The sequence below is a fragment of the Mchenga conophoros genome, linkage group LG15 (assembly GCF_057382185.1).
Source record: "Mchenga conophoros isolate Kocher_MC1m ecotype Shallow Benthic linkage group LG15, M_conophoros_male_GT1.1, whole genome shotgun sequence".
NCBI lineage: Eukaryota > Metazoa > Chordata > Actinopteri > Cichliformes > Cichlidae > Mchenga > Mchenga conophoros.
The window spans coordinates 43,064,790-43,085,830 of NC_140540.1; the positions used below are offsets into that span (position 1 = coordinate 43,064,790).

The window sequence follows — 21,041 nt, forward strand, 5'->3', positions numbered from 1 at the left end:
TCACAATTTCAATATAAATTTTTTATTACTCATTTGAGTTTCATTAAATTAGATAATTTATTTTCTTTTCTTAAAAAAACCCGTGACAGCGGTTGTTATGTCAACATGTGTTGGCTTGACTTTTGAAAGGTGCTCTTGGTCATGGCCAGGAGCAAGATGACATGACTGTGAAAAAGTCGCCTGCCAGGGCACACTGACATTTCACTGAATTACTAAGTGGAAACAAATCATATCTGCGAGAGATAATTATTTAACCTTTGTCCACCTTTGTTTAAAGCATCTCACCAAAAAAACCAATGGTTTGAGATAAATCGCTTATTGAAAACAGTGGACACATAAAGCTAATTCTAAGGATGTTGAAATATTGGTATGCTAATATTTCTATTCATTCATAAATTAAAATACCTATGAAAATAGCGAAATGCTTAAGATTAGAAAACCGATTGTGTTTAAAATGTGTGAAGTGCTATAGAAGAAAAACATATTCTTGTAATTGCGACATTGGGAAATCCCTGGAAATTTGTGAAAGGTAAGAGCCAGGTCAATACAACTTGTCACATCTGTGATGTTTCCTATTAGTTTATTTACTTTGTCTAATCTGTATGATCAGGGCATGGTCACATCAACACCAAAGACAGCCGGCATTTAGTTAATGATACATTTGATGGGCAACGTCAGCAAAAAATCTGCTTAAAAAGGACGCCTCTGCCTGCAGATCCTCACATCCACCAGCCATGAGGGTGCTTGTACTAGCTCTTGCTGTGGCTCTCGCAGGTGAGTAGGAATTATTTACAACTAAATGTTGTTAAATTGAACTAAAAATTCATCTTCTGAAAAAACAGTCTTTTTTAAGAATTAGATAACAACTAAGAATAAGAATTTCAATAGACTTGCAGCTGAGAAGAATTGTTACTGCCAGTGCTAGCAGTTTAATGCTGCCAGAATATAACAATGCTAATTGCCAAATGTTAAGCACATTCTGGCAAAATAGCATAAATTTTATATAAATTAGTATCATTATCCCTTTACAAATTCTCTTCCCTATTTCTTGTCATTTGTGACACCAAATTAACATTTATTCTTCTCCTGTTACAGTGGGGGACCAGTCCAACCTGGGTATGTTGTTGTCCTGTTATGTTAAACACAAAAGGCAGTTAATAGAGAAAGCTTCTCCCTCATCTTAGAAATGCACTTTGTTTCTTTTTCTGTTTTTACAGCCCCAGGATTCGCTTCTGTTAAGACCTACATGTACAAATATGAAGCGGTTCTTATGGGCGGCTTGCCTGAAGAGGGCCTGGCTCGAGCTGGGGTTAAAATCCAGAGCAAAGTTTTGATCAGTGCAACAAGTGCCAACGACTACATTCTGAAGGTACAGATCACTAGGCAGAATTAAAATGAAAGATTATTGAAACAGACAACTTGAAACATAGCTTTGTTTCTCTCTCTTTCTCCTCTTTTTTTTTGCAGCTTGTAGACCCTCAGTTGCTGGAGTACAGTGGCATCTGGCCCAAAGATCCTTTCCATCCGGCCACCAAGCTCACCACAGCCCTGGCTACTCAGCTCTCGACACCGATCAAGTTTGAGTATACAAATGGCGTTGTCGGGAGAGTGTCTGCACCGGCTGGTGTCTCCACATCAGTGCTGAATATCTACAGGGGAATCATCAACCTCCTGCAGCTGAATGTAAAGAAGACACAGAATGTCTATGAGATGCAAGAGGTACAAAAAAATTCGCTTTCATCAGGTCCTTCATACAAAATGCTTGAACACTGACGGAAAATAACACAATCTATATTTTGATTGTATTTCGTGATCTAGTCTGGTGCTCACGGTGTGTGCAAGACCAACTATGTCATCAGGGAGGACATGAGGGCCGAACGCATTCATCTGACCAAGACCAAGGACCTGAACCACTGCCAGGAGAAAATCATGATGGACGTCGGCTTGGAACACGTAGAGAAATGCCATGGATTGTGAAGCTGTAAGGGCATTTTCTAGTTGTTTCATAATCTCTCTTCTAGAAGTCTTCATGCTGGCAGTTTTGAAGATTGCGTTGGTTTTATAATTGCAGAGAGGAAAGAGCCTGAAGGGAACTGCTTCCTATAACTACATCATGAAGCCAGCACCCAGTGGTTCTCTGATTATGGAGGCTGTTGCTAGAGAGGTCATCGAGTTCTCACCTTTCAACATTTTGAATGGCGCTGCTCAGATGGAGTCTAAGTATGTGGTTTAAACTAAAATATTATGCTTCATTACAGATTTATAAGCATCGTGCCACATTGATTGAATGATTATCTCCCCTCACAGGCAAATTCTGACCTTCCTGGATATCGAGAACACCCCCGTGGATCATGCCAGATACACCTATGTTCACCGCGGATCCCTGCAGTACGAGCACGGCAGCGAGATTCTCCCAGACACCCATCCATCTTCTGAGGGTCACCCATGCCGAGGCTCAGGTACTGCAGCATTTACTTGGAAAAAGCCTTTCTGAATTCACCCTGTATCCACAAACCTTTTCATCTGGATTGTTTGTTTCCTCACAGATTGTCAGCACTCTGAACCACCTGGTAGCCTCCAACGTGGCCAAGGTCCATGAAGATGCCCTCTGAAGTTTGTTGAGCTCATCCAGTTGATGCGTGTGGCCAGAGTCGAGACTATTGAGTCCCTCTGGGCTCAGTTTAAATCTAGACCTGATCACAGGTAAGTGCAGCTTTGATTCAGTAAAGGCCCAAGAACTAACATGACACGGATAATGGGATTGTACTCCTCTTTCCCAGGTACTGGTTACTGAATGCTGTCCCCCACCTTCGCACTCATGCTGCTCTTAAGTTCCTCATGGAGAAGCTCCTTGCTAATGAGCTAAGTGAGACTGAAGCTGCTATGGCTCTCTTGGAATGTCTGCACTCTGTGACACCTGACCAGAAAACCATCGAACTTGTCAGAGTAAGTATTTTTTTTAAGCTTTCCTATATATTTGCAGTGACATGAAATCAGTTTTATATTGTGTCTTCACCACTTTTCAGAGCCTGGCTGAGAACCACAGAGTGAAACGTAAGCCTGTGCTCAACGAGATTGTGATGCTGGGCTGGGGCACTGTAATTTCCAGGTTCTGTAAAGCGCAGCATTCTTGCTCATCTGATCTTGTGACAGTATGTATTATTTGAACATGTTTTATTCTGCTAAAGTTCAATTTAGACATCAGTGGCTTTAATGTTTTTTTACATTCTTGCACAGCCTGTACATAGACAAGTTGCGGAGGCTGTTGAAACAGGTGACATCGATCAGCTCACTGTCGCTCTCAAATGCTGGATAACGCTGGACATCCTGCTAGCCTTAAGACAATCATGAAGTTCCTGCCTGGCTTTGGCAGTGCTGCTGCCCGAGTCCCACCCAAAGTTCAGGTCGATGCTGTTCTAGCTCTGAGGAGAATTGCAAAGAGGGAACCCAAGATGGTGAGACTACATTTTCTGATTCCTACCATCAATAGCAATAAATATACTTGAGACCTATTTTGTGTGCAGTGTTCAGTTGGGGCTATAGTAATCGGTCTTTCTCATTAGGTCAGGAAATAGCTGCTCAGTTGCTCATGGAAAAGCATCTCCACGCAGAACTCCGTATGGTTGCTGCCATGGTGCTCTTTGAGACTAAGCTCCCCGTGGGTCTAGCAGCTAGCATTTCCACAGCCTTGATCAAAGAAAAAAACCTGCAGGTCGTTAGCTTTGTCTACTCTTACATGAAGGCCATGGCCAAGACCACATCCCCTGACCACGCTTCTGTGTAAGAACCTAAATGATTTTCATGTTTCTAAGATGCTTTATATCTATGCATGCTAGTCTATCGAATCTCAAATATCCCCTTGTTCTATTTTAAGTGCTGCAGCATGTACTGTTTGCCTGAGGTTCCTCAACCCCAAATTAGGCAGACTGAACTTCCGCTACAGCCGAGCCTTCCATGTGGATACCTATAACAGTAAGACGATAGCAGATAAATAACCCGCTGTTGCACACCTTAGATTTGTGCATGTGGTGTGATGATGTTTATCCATTTGCCTGCCAGATGCCTGGATGATGGGTGCTGCCGCCAGCGCCGTCTTCATTAATGACGCTGCAACCGTGTTACCAAGAATGTTTATGGCCAAAGCCCGTACTTACATGGCCGGAGCTTATGTTGATGCTTTTGAGGTAAGACGTTTAAATGTTAAGTAAGTAACTAAAAAAACACTCGGCAATGCAATTCAATGGCTTCAATATGTAAACCATACATTTTTCAGTATCTGCACTCGAATGCATTCAATAACGTACTTTTCAGGTTGGAGTGAGGACTGAGGGAATCCAGGAGGCTCTTTGAAAAGACGACATGAAAATTCTGAGAATGCAGACAGGATCACCAAGATTAAACAAGCCATGAGAGCTGTAAGTTGAACTACTGTGGCAAGAGTGAAAATGGGATTCTGAGGCACATTTTCTTTACGAGAGCTGACTTTTCTTTTACTTGTTTTTAACCTAATTTATTCCCACAATAGCTTTATGAGTGGAGGGCTAATCCTTCGAGCCAGGCCCTGGCCTCTATGTATGTGAAGTTCTTCGGACAAGAAATTGCATTTGTCAACATTGACAAATCCAAGGTTGACCAGCTTATCCAGGTACGGTTTCTCCCACAGCCTCATATGGTTTCTTAGTAATGATGCATTATGTTAAGTTGAAACTAATAAGCAACGTTGCCTTCACAGTTTGCAAGTGGACCTTTGAGAAACATGTTCAGAGATGCTGTAATTCTATGATGTCTGGTTACGCAAACACATTTTGCTAAACCAATGCTGCTCGGTGAGCTCCGTCGCATCCTTCCCACCACTGTTGGGTTGCCCATGGAGATCAGCCTCATTACATCCGCTGTGACTGCTGCATCCATTGAAGGTAAGTTTCATTTGGACAGTTTACAAGTTTACAAAGGTAAAAATATTTGATATTGATATGAAAAATATATTGTTCTCTTGTGTTCTTTTGCTAGTCCAAGCCACTGTGTCACCACCTCTGCCTGTCAACTACCGGGTTTCCCAGCTTGTGGAGTCGATATTCAACTGAGGGCTACAGTTGCTCCAAGGTACACAACAGCTTGAGAAGCTTCTTTTCCGCAGTTTAATGAATGAATTCAGAGATAACTCTTAATGAATAAATATTTTCTGTCTTTTTGCAGTGTTGCCATACAGACCTATGCAGTCATGGGTGTGAACACCGCCTTAATCCCAGGCTGCAGTGATGACAAAAGCCAAAGTTTACACAGCTGTTCCTGCACAGATGAAAGCAAGGATTGACATTGTTAAGGGCCACTTCAAGGTTGAGTTCCTGTCTCTCCAGGGCATTAACACAATTGCATCTGCACAGTATGTTCCATCCTTGTCACTAATTGCCATGCATTTCAAAGATTTTTGGTCCTTTTCGGCATCTGTTTTTAATTGGGTGGGGTTTTTTCTCTCATACAGCGCTGAGACGGTTGCCATTGCGAGAAATGTGGAAGACCTCCCAGTCGCAAGAAGCACACCACTGATGTCATCTGAAGCTGCATCACAACTTTCAAAGGCCTCTCTCAACTCAAAGATCTCCAGAATGGCATCATCTATAACTGGTGGAATGGTAAGTTTGGTTCACTTGCCTCCTATTTTCAACATTTAACTTTTTGAAATAAACGTGGCGATCTCTGCTGTGGTTTTACAGTCTGCGTCATCTGAAATCATTCCTGCTGACCTGCCACGTAAGATTGGGAGGAAAATGAAATTCCCTAAACCTACAGGAAGAAAGTCCGTGCTTCAAGCAGAATGCTAGGATTCAAGGCCTACGCTGAGATTGAATCTCACAATGCTGCCTACATCAGAGACTGCCCTCTCTACGCTCTGATGGGAAAGCATGCTGCTTCTGTTAGGATTGCTCCAGGTGAACTTGAAGTTTGAAGCTTTAACCTAACAAATTTGCAAAACATTGTGGAAAAGTCCTGTTTTTGTTTTTAATTATTATTCTTTAATTTATATTCCAGCTTCTGGACCAGTCATTGAGAAGATTGAAGTTGAGATTCAGGTCGGCGATAAAGCAGCAGAAAATATGATTAAAGCGATTGACATGAGCGAAGAGGAGGAAGCTCTTGAGGATAAGAATGTCCTCTTGAAAATCAAGAAAATACTGGCACCTGGTCTCAAGAACACCACATCATCTTCCTCCAGCTCCTCCAGCTCCTCTTCATCCAGCTCTAGCTCCAGCAAGTCTTCTTCATCCAGCTCCCGCTCCAGCAGCTCCAAGTCATCCAGCTCTCGTTCCCATAGGTCTCGCTCCAGAAAGTCCCCAGTCTAGCAGCTCTCAGTCAAGCCGCTCTCCCTCAAGCTCTTCCTCCTCTTCCTCCTCTTCATCATCCAGATCTTCTTCCAAGTCATCTTCCAGATCATCTTCCAGATCATCTTCCAGATCATCTTCCAGATCATCTTCCAGATCTTCTTCTAGGTCCTCCTCTCGCTCCAGACCTAAGATGGCTGACATTGCTGCTCCTATTATCACGACGTCCACCAGAGTGAACAGCTCCAGTGCTTCATACTTGCTCAGGACATCTGGCAGCAGCAGCAGCAGCAGCAGAAGAACCAGAGTGAACAGCTCCAGTGCTTCATACTTGCTCAGGCCATCTGGCAGCAGCAGCAGCAGCAGGCAGCAGCAGCAGCAGCAGCAGGAGTAGCAAGAACAGCAAGAACAGCAAGAACAGCAAGAGCAGCAACAGCAAGTCATCAAGCTCTAGGTCCTCTCGGCGCAGTGCTCAGTCCAGGTGAGTCATCCTCTCTTCGCAGCATGCAGACGTGTGTGGAATTTTATGGAATGTGGGGCACTTATTTTACAATTCTTTTCCTATTACAGCAACAACTGCTGGCCTTGAAGTTCAGAAAGAACCACGTCCACAGGGTAATTATTAGGCATCACATCAAAGCTCCGTCATGTCTTCTGTTTAAGCAGGCTAAATGTGTGGTTTCCTTGTTTGCAGCACGCCATCTCCACACAGCGTGGCAGCAGTCACAGCAGTGCCCGCAGCTTCGATTCCATCTACAATAAGGTGATCAGTCAAATGAAGATATTTACGGTGTTACACATTAAACTGGGAATAAACATAATTATTAATATCAACCTCTGGTTTTCACTTTTAGGCCAAGTACCTCGCTAACACACTCACTCCTGCCATGTCCATTGCAATCCGTGCCGTGAGAGTCGACCACAAGGTCCAGGGATACCAGCTAGCAGCTTACCTGGACAAACAGACCAACAGAGTGCAGCTGATTTTTGCCAGAGTCGCTGAGAAGGACAACTGGAAAATCTGTGCCGACGCTGTGCAGCTGAGCGCGCACAAGCTGATGGTAAACATAATGAACTTATGAGGAAGTAACCAACTAAAATTAGGTATGATGCTTAGGCTTTTAACTCACTGAAATTTATTTTAGGCCCAAGATATCCTGGGGTGTTGATTGCAAGCAATACTCCATCACGATTATAGCTGAAACTGGTCTTTTGGGCCATGAGCCCGCAGCCCGCATGAAGCTGAACTGGACAAACTGCCAAGAAGCATAAAGCACTACGCAAAGAGGTAAAGCTGTGGACATTATTTCGATTCATGCATATAATCAGTGCTTTTATCAAAAAGCTTTTGCAGACATTTTGCAGATGGCAGTGCATAGCAATTACTTTCTTCTGACATCCTCTCGAACCTGTCGTTTGTACTGAAAACTGATAAAAGCTTTATAAAACACTCAGTAACCTTTATGCTTGTCTAGGGCATGGAAATCCATGATCCTATTGGTCAAGCATTTGGAGTAAACTACGCAAAGGCCAAGAATCCTCGTAATCAGATCAAAATGACTGTAGCTGTTGCTACTGAGACAAGAATGAATATTGTGATGCACACACCAAAGGTACAGTTTTGTTGCCCCTTCTTCTGTATGCACTGAAAATGTTTGCAATGCACTTTGTCACTCAGAGTGTTTCTAACTACTTTCTGACTGTTTAATATTCCAGGCGATCCTTTACAAGCGTGGGATGTGTCTACCTGTTGCTTTACCTATTGGAAACACTGCCGCCGAGCTGCAAGCATCCCGGGACAACTGGCTGACAAGATGTCCTATTTAGTTACCAAAGCTAACGCAGGTAAAAATATTTTAATGTTTTTTTTAACAAAAAACAACAACAAAAAAACCCAAAACAGATTTCATATTTCTGTGATTTGACTTGTGATTTCCTTTTCGTTCCATTTCAGTTGAATGCTCCCTCATCAACAACACACTGACCACATTCAACAACAAGGAAGCTAGAAATGAGCTGCCACACTCGTGCTACCAGGTCTTGGCTCAGGATTGCACACCAGAACTCAAATTCATGGTTCTGCTGAAGAAAGACCAAATACAGGATCAGAACCAGATCAATGTTAAGATTTCAGACATGTAAGAGCAGCCCAGGATTTATGTGGAAAAGAAATAATGGTCAGCCTGTGAGCCAAAAAATAATCATATGTATTTGAACTGCTTCTCAACAGCGATGTGGACATGTATCGGAAGAACAACGCTATTGTGGTGATGGTTAACGGAGTTGAAATCCCTAAAAGCAACCTGCCATACCTGCATCCATCAGGTTTTTGTTTTGTTTTTTAATTTAACAAAAATATTGAACTGCCAGATTGTGCCATTTGAAACCATGCTTATACATATTTGCACTTACTTTAGGTAAGATACAGATCAGACAGTTAAATGAAGGCATTGCTCTCATGGCACCCACCCATGGTCTTCAGGAGGTCTTCCTTAGCTTCAACGAGATGAGGTAATACAAAAAAATGCTGATAATACATATATCTAATATGCATATTTATTATTTCTGAGGCAATTTCCTATTTGTATACCTGCTTTAATCTACATTGTACTAATATCTGAACTTTTTTATTTCAGGTTAAAATTGCAGACTGGATGAAAGGAAAGACTTGTGGAGCCTGTGGAACGGCAAGCGGAAATGTCGGAGATGAGTACCGCACACCCAGTGAACAGGTGACCAAGGATGCCATCAGCTACGCCCACTCCTGGGTTCTGTCTTCAAACACCTGCCGTGATCCCTCCGGTAATCCTTGCAATATTTCCTTGACTTTCTCTAAGAGAACATTACCTGCAATGCAAAACTGTCACAACACAAACAATGAATATTTGGCATCAAACAATGCACACATACAATACTTACCTTCACTTCTACACTCTTCCAGAGTGTTCCATCAAGCAGGAATCTGTGAAGCTGGAGAAGCAGATGGTCTTTGAAGGTGTGGAGTCCAAATGCTACTCTGTTGAGCCTGTGCTGCAGTGCCTGCCCGGCTGTATCCCAGTGAGAACCACTACCGTCAACGTTGGCTTTCACTGCCTGCCCAGTGGTGAGTTGCAAGAAAGCTTCTTTGAAAAACATTATCTCTGTTTTAGTATCACGTACAGTCTCCAATCACTTCTCTTTTTTCACTGTTGCAGAAACAACTGTGAACCGTTCTGGTCTGAGCAGCTTCTTCGAGAAGAGCATCGACCTGAGGGATACTGCAGAAGCCCACCCTGGCCTGTCGCTGCACTCCTCAGTGTGCTTGAGCTCATTGCCTTCGGCCACATGACATTTTGTTTTTCTGTTTTAGACAGGTGTTGTTAATTAGCTTTGGCTCAACTTGTAAACTTAAATAAATTGGAAAAGCATGTGAAGCATGAAACTGTTGTGCTCATCTTTTATTATTATTATTATTATTTCCTTATTCTTTATTATAACAAAACATAAATAAGATCAACTTAATTTGTCCAAAGTTAGTCACAGAAACCAAAATTTGAAAAAATGCAACATGACAAACAGATGTCAGTGAGGTCAAGTCTACTCAAAAGAAGCAAAACTGAATAGAAAAATTAAAGAAAAGTAAAATAAATAAAATAAATCAAAATCAAATGCAATAAAATGTTATGTAAAAAGCTTGATATAATACAGTAAGGAGCTCAAAATATTAAAATCTTAAAGAATGCAATAAATACAAAAAAACCCAATAAAAAATGTAAATAAAATACATCAAAGTGATTTTACAGAGTAAGAATTAAACTAGATAAAAATGGATTACTAAAGAAACTCTAAAAGAAATCTGCTCATCCTCTTCTTGTATGTATTTGTTGCACATTTTGCAGTAACATGAAATCTTTGTAAGCACAGTAGTCATGAGCTCACATTAAAATTACATTTGTAATACAACCTAAGCAGTTTAGGAACATTTATCATGGTACAAGTGAAAGAGACCCTTTTAGTGCACTCCTTGATTTGTGGAAGGTTGGCTTATTCACATCATTATAATGTAGCCGTAAACAGGGACCTGTCTACAACCTGCCCAATAAGTATAGCATGTTAAGTTGCAGAAAGCAACACAACATGGGGCGGTTTGTTTACAAACTCAAGTCTAACTTGTTTTTTGTTAGAAAAAATCTGATTGTTACATGCTTAAATTTACACAAGTTTACACTGTCACGAATAAAAATTTAAACCTAATTTTTTATGATTTGTTGGGTTAACCCTCTGAGGTCCAAAATATAATTGGCCATTTTTGACTACGTTCAGGGCTGACTGGGACAAAAAATGAAAACAAACGCTGTTGTGACAGTGATGTACAGTCTTATTGGTATTTATATATGATTTCTATACGTTTTACATCAGATAAAAACTTTGGTTGTAAGATTCAGATAATTATTTATTAAAAATTAGACATTTAAAATGAGAATAACAAAGAAAAGTATTTCGTTGTGCCGGCCTTTCCCTGTGTCCAGGGCTGGGCGCTCAGGTATGTACCAGCTCACTCCCGGTGACTACTTGGCAGGGCCTGGTGCCTGTTGCCTGGTCAGGCCTCTCCGGGGCAAAGGGGGCCCTTTGGGCCTCCGGCCTCTGGGCCGGCGGCTCAGTTCACTCTGGCTTCTGCTCCGTGGCTACTGGTGACCCCTCACCTGGGGCTCTCCTCAGCTCTTCCCAGGAGGGGTGGCACGGATGCCCCTCCGGTGGTCCTCCTTGGGTTCTCAAACTCTGGGGCCTCTGGATGTCTGGGGCCTGGATCTCCTCCATGCCTGCTTCATGCCCTGGGGGCGGGGCTATGGCTCTCTACATCCTCTAATGACAAAACCACTTATTAGGTTTAGAAGGAAATGACTTTTTCTACATGAGGTAAAGTTGGAGCTGTTTCCCCAAACTAAATGAAATCATCATTTAAAAAACTACAATCTGTATTTACTCTGAACATCTGTGTTAACATTTGAAATTGGAAACATGTAAGTGTAAGAAATCAGGAAGGGGCATGTATAGGAATTTCTTTTACTTATGTATTAATCACATTATTTTATTGTATGATGCCTTGGTGCCACTGGATTTTAACATGTCTCACACTCATACAGTAAGACAAATGGTGGGGGTGTAGTAAGGAAGTTGGGGGAAGCAGAAAACTCCACAGGAAGAGTCTTTTGTCTCTTTGAGGACTCTGGGAGGCAGCAAGGGAGTGTGAACCTTAAGGTGTGAAACAGCTGTGTACTGCCTTTTGTTCCTGGAGATATTTAACTGAGAGCCATGCTGGGCTCAGACTCTGCTGACCGTCTGTCCCGCGGTCATGCAGGGACTTCATCAAGCTTGGTTGTCTGTTCTTTGTGTGTTTGATTAAAGAATGTTAGCTACTGCTCACCGCTCGTCTGCAGGCTTTATTTAAATGGAAACTTCCACAATAGGCAAAAAAGCTTTTGCTAAAAAAAGATTCAGAGCAGAAGTTTTTGCACTGCATTTAAAATGAAACATATTGCATTTATTTACAATTAAAGACACAGAGCAGAAAGTGTGTTACTGTTTTACATCCACAGACACACAAGAAAAGAAGCAGGCAACATGAGGTCAAGTTATGGCAATTTTATTTGTGCATTTCAGTTTTTAAAAAACAAACAAACGTCCCAAGAAGAAGGATGGGGTGAAAGAAAGGTGGAGAGAGGGGAAGAAACTATTGATGCTGCTGGGTCAGTTCTTTCTCAGCAGTCTGCTCCAGAATCCCCTCCTGTCCTCGGCTTGCTTTTCTTTTTCTTTTGCCTTCAGTTCGTTTAAGGTCTTGTTGAGCTGCTCCTCGGCATCTTTAAATTTTTCTTTCAGCTGCTGTTTGGCCAGTTTCCCTTTGTGTTTTGAGGAGCTCTTTAGCTTCCTTTTTGTGCTTTCGCATTTCTTTCAGTGCGTCTTTGCAGTCTTTCTTGGTCACCGTCATTTCTTTCTTGAATACCTTCACCTCAATTTTCTCTTCTGCAAGTTCTTCTTGCACTTTCATCAGTTCCTTCTTCATGTTTTCAGTGTGACTCTTTGTATCTTCCTTTCTTTCTTTGCTTCCTGTATTTCATTTTCTCTTCCTCCAACACTTTTTGAGCTTCCAACAATTCTTTCTTCAAATTTTCAATCTCATTTTCTGCCTCATCTTTACGTCTTTTCTCCTCTTCAAGTTGTTGCTTTACATGCAGTAATTCCTTTCTTAGTGTTTCAGCTTCAGCCGTTACATTTGCAGCTTCTTGAGTTGCCAACTGCATTTTCCTTTTTCCTCTCCAAAAGCTTCCTGCATCCTCCTGTAATTCCTGCATCACATTTCCTGCCTCCTTCTTTGCAGTTTGATATTTATTTTTGGCTTCTTGTGCTGTGCTTTTCTCTTCCTCCAATGCTTTTTGAGCTTCCAACAGTTCTTTCTTCATCTTTTCATTCTCCTTTTCTGCCTGTTGTTTTCCCATTTTCTCTCCTTTAAGTTTGAGACCCACATGCAGTAATTCCTGCAATACTACATCAGTTTCAAACTTTGAATCTTTAGCTTCTCCTCTTGATTTTTCTGCCTCTTCTTTTAATTTGATATTTTCAGCCTGTATCATTTGAAGTTCTTCTTGCAGGTTAATCAGCTGTACTGAATTGTGAGGTGAAGCACTCGCCGATCCTCTTCTCGTTCTCCCCTGATTCATTTTGGCCTTTTAACAAAGGAGCCAACGTTTTGTAGAGGAGTGAAGTGAAGTTTTCGATGTTTCTTCGTCAACTGTCGTTTGTCCTGCACAGAGATGCTGCTGTAGATGTGTCTCTAGCTGTGTCTGGATACAATGAAACATGCTGGAAACTAAGTGCTTGTGTTGCACAGTTCTACTGAACATTCCATTTCATGCAGGCTCCGCCCACATGGTCAGGAATGTCAGGTGCTGCATCACCAAATGCTGCTCCGTTGCCTAGCAATAACAGCTGTTTACTTTTGGGGTCTGGTTCATTATTTAATAAAGAAAACATGTCCAAGTATTGGGTGCTGAGGCTCAGCGCATATTCTAGCCTGCTGTGTGGGTGGGCAGCTAGAAATCACTGGTGGGCAACATGAGTGAGGAGAAAACTGGAGCAGCCAAGCAGGGAGCTGCAGGTTGCTGGTTTGAGTCTCTGTTCAGATGCTGGTGTCTCCTCTCTCTGAGATGTCTGCAAACAGTCCCAGATAAAACAATAAGGATAATAAACAAACACGTGACTAAAATAACAATTATGACTCTGATGTGTTTCATGTGTAGCAGGATGGCCTCTATACAGCAGTCGCTGCAAGCATCCACATCGCCACACTCACTTTTCTTTAAGCAGGCGTGCTGGGCTCCTCCTAAGGAAAGTTTGAAACTTCATTTCCTTCATGCTGGTGAACTTTTACCAAATATTTCCATCAAAGCTTCTCCATCACTGACAGGGATTGTTTGGATCTTCACACTCATCTCCACCAACCCTAAAAAATGAGTCTCACTTTGCTCATATAATGCCAGGAGTGTCTCCATATTCCACAAAAGTCTGTGCAAACATGTAACAGTATCCCATATTCATATGAATATTATTGATATTATAACAAAAGCTGTCACCAACACAATTGTCACAAGTGCTTTTTTTATTAGTTATTGCAAATGCTTGATTGCAGTTCTTGCTAGATGACAAAACCACTTATTAGGTTTAGAAGGAAATGACTTTTTCTACATGAGGTAAAGTTGGAGCTGTTTCCCCAAACTAAATGAAATCATCATTTAAAAAAACTACAATCTGTATTTACTCTGAACATCTGTGTTAACATTTGAAATTGGAAACATGTAAGTGTAAAGAAATCAGGAAGGGGCATGTATAGGAATTTCTTTTACTTATGTATTAATCACATTATTTTATTGTATGATACCTTGGTGCCACTGGATTTTAACATGTCTCACACTCATACAGTAAGACAAATGGTGGGGGTGTAGTAAGGAAGTTGGGGGAAGCAGAAAACTCCACAGGAAGAGTCTTTTGTCTCTTTGAGGACTCTGGGAGGCAGCAAGGGAGTGTGAACCTTAAGGTGTGAAACAGCTGTGTACTGCCTTTTGTTCCTGGAGATATTTAACTGAGAGCCATGCTGGGCTCAGACTCTGCTGACCGTCTGTCCCGCGGTCATGCAGGGACTTCATCAAGCTTGGTTGTCTGTTCTTTGTGTGTTTGATTAAAGAATGTTAGCTACCGCTCACCGCTCGTCTGCAGGCTTTATTTAAATGGAAAACTTCCACAACAGGCAAAAAAAAGCTTTTTGCTAAAAAAAAGATTCAGAGCAGAAGTTTTTGCACTGCATTTTAAAATGAAAACATATTGCATTTATTTACAATTAAAGACACAGAGCAGAAAGTGTGTTACTGTTTTACATCCACAGACACACAAGAAAAGAAGCAGGCACATGAGGTCAAGTTATGGCAATTTATTTGTGCATTTCAGTTTTTAAAAAACAAGCAAACGTCCCAAGAAGAAGGATGGGGGTGAAAGAAAGGTGGAGAGAGGGGGAAGAAACTATTGATGCTGCTGGGTCAGTTCTTTCTCAGCAGTCTGCTCCAGAATCCCCTCCTGTCCTCGGCTTGCTTTTCTTTTTCTTTTGCCTTCAGTTCGTTTAAGGTCTTGTTGAGCTGCTCCTCGGCATCTTTAAATTTTCTTTCAGCTGCTGTTTGGCCAGTTTCCCTTTGTGTTTGAGGAGCTCTTTAGCTTCCTTTTTGTGCTTTCGCATTTCTTTCAGTGCGTCTTTGCAGTCTTCTTGGTCACCGTCATTTCTTTCTTCAATACCTTCACCTCAATTTTCTCTTCTGCAAGTTCTTCTTGCACTTTCATCAGTTCCTTCTTCATGTTTTCAGTGTGACTCTTTGTATCTTCCATTTCTTTCTTTGCTTCCTCTATTTTCATTTTCTCTTCCTCCAACACTTTTTGAGCTTCCAACAATTCTTTCTTCAAATTTTCAATCTCATTTTCTGCCTCATCTTTACGTCTTTTCTCCTCTTCAAGTTGTTGCTTTACATGCAGTAATTCCTTTCTTAGTGTTTCAGCTTCAGCTGTTACATTTGCAGCTTCTTGAGTTGCCAACTGCATTTTCCTTTTTCCCTCTCCAAAAGCTTCCTGCACCTCCTGTAATTCCTGCATCACATTTCCTGCCTCCTTCTTTGCAGTTTGATATTTATTTTTGGCTTCTTGTGCTGTGCTTTTCTCTTCCTCCAATGCTTTTTGAGCTTCCAACAGTTCTTTCTTCATCTTTTCATTCTCCTTTTCTGCCTGTTGTTTTCCCATTTTCTCTCCTTTAAGTTTGAGACCCACATGCAGTAATTCCTGCAATACTACTTCAGTTTCAAACTGTGAATCTTTAGCTTCTCCTCTTGATTTTTCTGCCTCTTCTTTTAATTTGAAATTTTCAGCCTGTATCATTTGAAGTTCTTCTTGCAGGTTAATCAGCTGTACTGAATTGTGAGGTGAAGCACTCGCCGATCCTCTTCTCGTTCTCCCCTGATTCATTTTGGCCTTTTAAACAAAGGAGCCAACGTTTTGTAGAGGAGTGAAGTGAAGTTTTTGATGTTTCTTCGTCAACTGTCGTTTGTCCTGCACAGAGATGCTGCTGTAGATGTGTCTCTAGCTGTGTCTGGATACAATGAAACATGCTGGAACTAAGTGCTTGTGTTGCACAGTTCTACTGAACATTCCATTTCATGCATGCTCCGCCCACATGGTCAGGAATGTCAGGTGCTGCATCGCCAAATGCTGCTCCCGTTGCCTAGCAATAACAGCTGTTTACTTTTGGGGTCTGGTTCATTATTTAATAAAGACAACATGTCCAAGTATTGGGTGCTGAGGCTCAGCGCATATTCTAGCCTGCTGTGTGGGTGGGCAGCTAGAAATCACTGGTGGGCAACATGAGTGAGGAGAAAACTGGAGCAGCCAAGCAGGGAGCTGCAGGTTGCTGGTTTGAGTCTCTGTTCAGATGCTGGTGTCTCCTCTCTCTGAGATGTCTGCAAACAGTCCCAGATAAAACAATAAGGATAATAAACAAACACGTGACTAAAATAACAATTATGACTCTGATGTGTTTCATGTGTAGCAGGATGGCCTCTATACAGCAGTCGCTGCAAGCATCCACATCGCCACACTCACTTTTCTTTAAGCAGGCGTGCTGGGCTCCTCCTAAGGAAAGTTTGAAACTTCATTTCCTTCATGCTGGTGAACTTTTTACCAAATATTTCCATCAAAGCTTCTCCATCACTGACAGGGATTGTTTGGATCTTCACACTCATCTCCACCAACCCTAAAAAATGAGTCTCACTTTGCTCATATAATGCCAGGAGTGTCTCCATATTCCACAAAAGTCTGTGCAAACATGTAACAGTATCCCATATTCATATGAATATTATTGATATTATAACAAAAGCTGTCACCAACACAATTGTCCCAAGTGCTTTTTTTAAACAGGATTTTCAACTAGAGGATTTCCCCACAGAGCCAGCCTGATTTGTTTTTCCAGCCAGGATGAGTCCTTCTTTGCTGTGCTGTTCCCCCAGCACACCACAGCATAGAACAGTACTCCTGCAACCACCGACTGATAAAACATCCTCAGGAGCTTCCTGCAGATGTTGAAGGACCTCAGCCTCCTGAGGAAGTACAGTCGGCTTTGGCCTTTTATGTACAAGTGCTGCATGTTGCATGACCAAACAAAACTTTCAGTGCACTGTGAAAGTAAAAAAAAACAAAAAACAGGAAGGCCTAGTTAGGACATCTAAGCATGCTCTTCATCTTGGAAGAGTAATTCATACCAAAACTAATTGGCAGGTTCAACTTGGTAATAAAAGTGTTGGGTCTGTGTTTCCACAGGCCCGCTAGTTTAGAGACTTATTCCTCATGAAGAACACAAGACAAAACAGAACATCTTCAACCAGTCTTTTTTAACTCGCTAGCGAGGGAGAGCTTTGGTCAGAACCAGGCAGTGGAGCAATGCTCCTCACCTGTCTCCAGCCCAAATCCTTCAAAGAGCAGCTCTCCTCGCAGCTATTTATTGACAAACTGTTACAATACACAACAACACAAGCACCTCCCATCGTAAACCCCCCCAATGGTTCTAAGACAAGGCACTATGTGTGTGTGTGTGTGTGTGTGTCTGTGCCCCTCAACAGTAATATTTAACTATTAATCACAGTTTTGCTCAATAAAAGGACTGGCTTGCATCAGTCATATGACTACCATTAACCAATGATCGCCCTTAACAGCATAGCGCGCTGGTTACAGGCTGGGAACGGGCTGGCAAAGAGCACGTGCATTTTTTGCCGTTTGAGCTGTAATTAATTAACACAAATTAATTAACAGACGCAGGCTGAACAAAAACAAACAAACAAAAAACAGTAAGTAGGTGTGTATACTGTAGTCTATAGCACACAGGAGTATTTGCTTATTATGTACACGTTGGTAAGATACCTTGTGGCACTAGGGCTGGCAAGGGATCATTTTGGGGTGGCACATGCCACCTTTCTAGATCCACCCCTGCAAGTATGACTTACCACTTTTATTTAGATTATCTGGTGCAACTTTGACTTTGTAGGCCTACCAGTGAATTAGCAGGTTAAATACACATCCAACTGAGTTAGACGCTAGAAAAGTTCAAAGCTGTGAATTATGAATGAATTATAATTAAATCCGATTGGCATTTTATTATGAAATACTGTTAAGAGATGCCAGGTTTTTATGAGCTGGTCCTTTTAGAGACTGTTATGTAAGTAACCACATGACACCACCTGCACACATCCTGTTCTCCTCTCATCCCTGTGACGGTTCAGATGTAAAGCTATGCTTGCATTACTTCAAGGATAAACAGAGTTACTTAAAGTGGCATATAATTTCAAATTCAACATTTCAAAAAGCTCAATACACATAACAACCAAACTGTTTTTGCACAGTGCGGTAGAGGTGGCAAAAATACAGACATTCTTTACTTAGGTAGAAGCACAGACAGGCCACCTGTGTTAAAAATACTCCAGTAAAAGCTAAAGTACAGAATCAACTTCTTTGCTCAATTGGGAACCCTACAATTGGTTGTAGTGGCTCAGTAGAGCTCTATATCTTGGCTAATTTACATTTCCTACACTGACAATATACTGCATATTGTCTTCATACTTCATACAGCTTCTTTGCAAATTATTTAAAGGTTCAAGGCTCTTTATTTGTCACATGCATAGTTAAACAAGTATAACACACAGTGAAATGTAGCCTGACACGCTCCTCGACATGTGCAAAAATGGGGGGGGGGGGGGGGGGGTAGTAGAGGAAGAACATATAATAAGAATAGACATCTGACTTTTTACAGAATAGACGATATAAAAATATTTGAAATTAAAGGACTTTGGAGTGTACATTGTGCCTGGGTTTAGAGTGTCTGGAAGAGTCCTGTCTCAGTCAATTATAGATGATGTGAGAGGGCGGGTGTGTGTGTTTAGGGCACGGATGGCTTGGGGATAGAAGCTCCTCTTGAGTCTCTCTGTCCTTGCCCGGATGATGAGGAGCCTTCTACCAGATTGCAGAAGTTGGAACAGTTTGTTGCCAGGATGGGACGGGGTCCTTCAGTATCTGCGCTGCTCTAGTCCGGCATCTCCTGGTGTAGGTGTCCTGAAGCGGGGGGAGAGCAATCCTGCAGCAGCGTTCTGCTGTACGGATCACTCTCTGGAGAGCTTTTTGGTCCTTCACACAGCTGTTCCAAACCACGATGTCATGTTCTGTGTGAGGATGCTCTCCACAGCGCCTGCATAGAAAATCCTGAGGATCTTTGGGAGAGACCCTGAACTTCCTCAGTTGTCGTAGGTGATACAGGCGCTGCCTAGCCTTTTTGGTCTGCACCTGAATGTGGGCAGCCCATGTCAGGTCTGAGGAGATGTGGACACCAAGATACTTGAAGGACTGCACCCTCTCCACTGGAGCTCCATTGATGATAATGGGCTTGTAGTCTCTGTGCTGACCCCTTCTGAAGTCCACCACCAGCTCCTTGGTCTTGCCGACGTTCAGCTGGAGGTGGTTGTCCTGGCACCATGATGCCAGATTTCTCACTTCATCCATGTAGGCCGCCTCATCATTGTTGGAGATGGCACCCAACACCACTGTGTCGTCAGCAAACTTCACAATGGTGTTGGAGCCATGGGTGGCCACACAGTCTGAAGTGTAGAGGGAGTAGAGCAGTGGTGAGAGGACACATCCCTGTGGTGCTCCTGTGTTGATGGTGATGCTGTTAGAGACGCATCTACCCACCCTCACCACCTGAGTTCTGCCAGTGAGGAAGTCCAACACCCATGCACACAGACGGCTGTTAAGTCCCAGATCCCTGAGCTTTGTGAACAGTCTGCAGGGCACTATTGTGTTAAATGCTGAACTGTAATCAACAAAAAGCATTCGCACATAGTTACCCTGTTTCTTGTCCACGTGGCTGAGAGTGGTGTGTAGGACGTGGGCGATGGCATCCTCTGTGGATCTGTTGGATCTGTAGGTGAACTGCAGCGGATCTGTGGTGTCTGGGATGGAGGAGGAGATGATGTTCTTCAGCAGCCTCTCAAACACCTTCATTACTACAGAGGTCAGTGCAACTGGCCGGTAATCGTTCAGGGATGAGGGTTTGCTGTTCTTGGGCACAGGGATGATGGTGGAACTTTTTTTAAGCATGTGGGGACCACAGACTTCGCCAGGGACTCGTTGAAGATGTAAGTGAACACACCTGCTAGCTGGTCAGCACAGCAGCGCAGCAGACGGCCGGTGATGCTGTCTGGCCCCGCCGCTTTCCTTGTGTTCACTCTCTCAATGCCGCTCGGACGTCATGCTCCGCGATGCTGGTCACCGGTCTCTCGCTGATGACATCACTGTCCTCGGTAGTCAGGCGCGGTAGATAGCATTAGCCGCCTGGCTAACCTCGAAACGGGCGTAGAACTGATTCAGCTCGTTGGGTGAATGCAGAGTTGGCGTTGATCGGCGCAGTGTCCCTGGCTTTGTAGTCCGTAATGGTGCGTAGTCCGTGCCACATACTCCGTGTGTCGCCCTGGTGGAAGCGGGACTCCACACGTTCCCGGTACCGGCGTTTGGCATCTCTCACCGCGCGCCGCACGCCGTATGAGGCCGCTTTGTTGGCGCTCATATCGCCAAATGTAATTGTCCAACATACTCTTTTATTGTGAATTCACCAAAGTAGCTTGCAGCTAACCTGATTATTCTGCACAAGACTACAGAGTATTTTCATTCAACATTTAACTAACACAAAATAATTATACCGTAGTTTGTTGTGCAGGATGTTTCACAGCATGAAAATACATAATTTACCAAAACACAGCAGATTTCTTGCCGCTGAGCAGTCCTTACCTTTAAATCTAACGTCTGTCCTTTCTTACGTCTTTCTCCATCTCTTATTGAATTTATCTTGAAACTTCTTTCTGTACCTGGAAATACAGCAGCTGTTGTTGTTTTTTTTTTACCTAGCAACAAAATATGTGACAAGCTGGACAAACAGTTTGTGCGTTTGTTGAGCTCATAAAATTGACACATTTCTAATTATTTGACAAAAAAAACCAAAAGCAAAACGTTACTCCCTTTATCCTCACTCCTCTTCTGTAGGGCTAGCTAGATGCTCAAGAACCGCAACCACAACTCACAACACTTGCACTCTTTCTGGCCCACTTTAGCCCCCCACTATAA

General features: G+C 42.6%; 1 pseudogene across 1 annotated transcript; it reads left to right on the forward strand.

Annotated features, from left to right (window-relative positions):
- Positions 1-1,196: 1,196 nt before the first annotated feature.
- LOC146559019 (vitellogenin-2-like) lies at positions 1,197-9,741 on the forward strand (annotated as a pseudogene). Its single transcript, XR_014888525.1, has 34 exons — positions 1,197-1,369; positions 1,468-1,719; positions 1,819-1,981; positions 2,072-2,220; positions 2,308-2,459; positions 2,547-2,703; positions 2,781-2,946; positions 3,027-3,152; positions 3,238-3,455; position 3,525; positions 3,564-3,780; positions 3,875-3,972; positions 4,060-4,184; positions 4,312-4,415; positions 4,526-4,645; positions 4,733-4,916; positions 5,011-5,103; positions 5,197-5,383; positions 5,483-5,633; positions 5,715-5,930; positions 6,031-6,640; positions 6,687-6,826; positions 6,891-6,935; positions 7,015-7,083; positions 7,175-7,383; positions 7,469-7,608; positions 7,759-7,933; positions 8,037-8,165; positions 8,275-8,458; positions 8,551-8,645; positions 8,738-8,831; positions 8,956-9,122; positions 9,262-9,423; positions 9,515-9,741. The product of XR_014888525.1 is annotated as a vitellogenin-2-like (transcript).
- The last annotated feature ends 11,300 nt before the right edge of the window (positions 9,742-21,041 follow it).